The sequence below is a fragment of the Elephantulus edwardii genome, unplaced genomic scaffold, assembly GCF_000299155.1.
Source record: "Elephantulus edwardii isolate Elephantulus edwardi_28Jun2011 unplaced genomic scaffold, EleEdw1.0 scaffold00021, whole genome shotgun sequence".
Classification (NCBI taxonomy): domain Eukaryota; kingdom Metazoa; phylum Chordata; class Mammalia; order Macroscelidea; family Macroscelididae; genus Elephantulus; species Elephantulus edwardii.
This window is the reverse complement of record NW_006399771.1, coordinates 25,726,130-25,728,451: the sequence shown is the minus strand read 5'-3', so window position 1 is coordinate 25,728,451 and position 2,322 is coordinate 25,726,130. Positions and strand designations below refer to the sequence as shown.

Below are 2,322 nucleotides of genomic sequence, written 5' to 3'. Positions count from 1 at the left end.
ATCCCGTGCTGCCTTTTGAAATCTTCTATTCAACTCTTTAGTATCTTGAATTCTTCCCTGTGCTTTGGCTTCTTTGCGCTCCAGTGCAATTTTCAGAGTCTCTTCTGACAGCCATTTTGGTCTTTTCTTCCTCTTCTGTCTTTTCAATGACCTTTTGCACTCTTCCTGGATGATATAGTCTTTAAAATATTTTCATATTTAAACCATGTAACCACAATGTTCATTTAGTCAAGATAAGATACATAACTTCCTGAATGTATGTTTTAGTAAATATTCATTGTTTAAACAATTCCTGACTGACCATTCAAGCATGATCTGACAGAGCTTTTAACAATAGAGCAATAAACAGTGTATAGAGAAGCTTTTAGAATAAAATTTTTGATACATGTGAAAAATAAATTTCTAAAAAAACTATCATGCAATATCAAACTGTATGTTGTTTGTTTTCTTATCATCCATTTCATTCATGAGGTACTTAGATGGATGAATGGACAAACGTACAGAAAGAGATAATCAACCTAATTGGTTTCATTTGTTGATTTGAAACTAACTCATAATTGAACCACATTTGAATTTCTGAAACTGTACATTTCATGGGAAGAGATATCACATCTTTCTTTCAAGGAACCACTGGTGAAGTGAATGGCCAGACAGACTAGACATTTGAGTTAATAGTGCAACTCCCTACAGACTAGATCACCAGACTTCAGATCTTCAGATCCAGATATAGATATACCACTATATAGCTATAGATATAGCTTGGGGAAGGACACCATGCTTGGAAGCGTAGAGGGACAGCACAGGAGAGAAAGAACCCTAAATGAGATGGATTGACACTATAACTGGAGTAAAAGGGGTTAGTGTCTTGGAGAGGGTGCAATTCGCTCATGATGTATGGTCACTATGAGTTGCAGGTGTTGTTGACACATAATAACAACAGCAATTTAGTGAGAGATTAATTGGATAATAATATTTCATTCTCAAGAATCATGTTTGATCTCTACAGCAAACAAAGTCACCTTTTTAGGCATAAATCTGGTCATGTCCAAGTTGAACACTTAGAGAAACAAATGTGAGCCCTTATTATTTAAGATCTTTTATGATCTAACAACCAAAAATCTTTATAGCTTCATATTTTACTCATTATTATATCCCAGCCATGAAGGCACTTATGCTTAGAAAGTCTGAGGGTCAGCAAAGGAGAGAAAGATCCTCAAAGAGACAGATTGACCTGATGACTGTAGCAATGGTCTCAAATATGCTGAAGATGATGAAGATGGCACAGGACAGGACAGGATTCTTATCTGCTGTTCTGTTGATCAGAGGGTTCCTGTGAGTCATACTCAACTCAGTGGCACCTTACAACAATAAAAACATCAATTCTTTTCCATTTTATCTAATGCATGATATAAAATATTCTTTCTAAGCAAGTACTTTGTTACTTTGATAAATAAGCACAAGGATGGATATGTAATGCCTGAGATAGATCAATGATATTAAAATTATATTGTTTTGGTATATACTAGCCTATTCAAAATGATTATTTAGATAGTATTATATTGGCCTTATCTTTTTACACTACTTAACCTTAATGAACCAAGATGGGCAAAAATACTATAAATATCACTATAATTGAGTTTTCTCTTCTGGCTGGTGTCTTTTCACCTTTTATAATACTCAACATTGGTTGCAATTATGGATTATTTTTGTTGTTGTTGTTTTAATATACTTGGCAAGTACTCCTCTTTTTAAAAGCTATGGCATTAATGCCATAATTTATTTAGTTTTAAGAACGTGTACTAACTACATAATTTTTGCTAGGCTTTACATTAGACTACAGAGATGAAAAGATGGATAAAGCATGCCTTATTTCCACCAATATTTTAAATTCAATGAGAAAGGAAGGTAATAATATGTGAAAGTTATGATTAATATTCTATATTCTAAATAGAGATGTTATGAACAATGAAAAGAGATGCATAAAATTGTTTTCAGTGAAAAACTTTCTAGAGGAAACAGAGGAAGCATATAAGGTAGGAGGAAGAGAAGAGAAATAAGAGGAACTGTGTGAACTCTTCCCTGTGCAATATTTCATACTTTATTTTTTATGGGGCAAGAACTCTTTCAGTTCTGCAGTTCATGAATCATATTCTTTTCTAATTCTAAAATTACCAAATGGATGGGGAGTTGGCAGTAATACCTTCCCCCTTTTATTTTCTTTTCTACTCTATGATAATTCTCACCACTGGACCAATCGGTAGCATCAGGATGGATGGCGAAGAGATTGAGATTGTTCACAGCTTCAGTTTGCTCGGCTCCACG

At 34.0% G+C, this 2,322-nt stretch overlaps 1 protein-coding gene across 1 annotated transcript in view; it reads left to right on the top strand.

Moving 5' to 3' along the window:
* The window catches only part of TRHDE (thyrotropin-releasing hormone degrading enzyme), a 789,161-nt gene that overhangs the window by 697,200 nt on the left and 89,639 nt on the right, over positions 1-2,322 (top strand).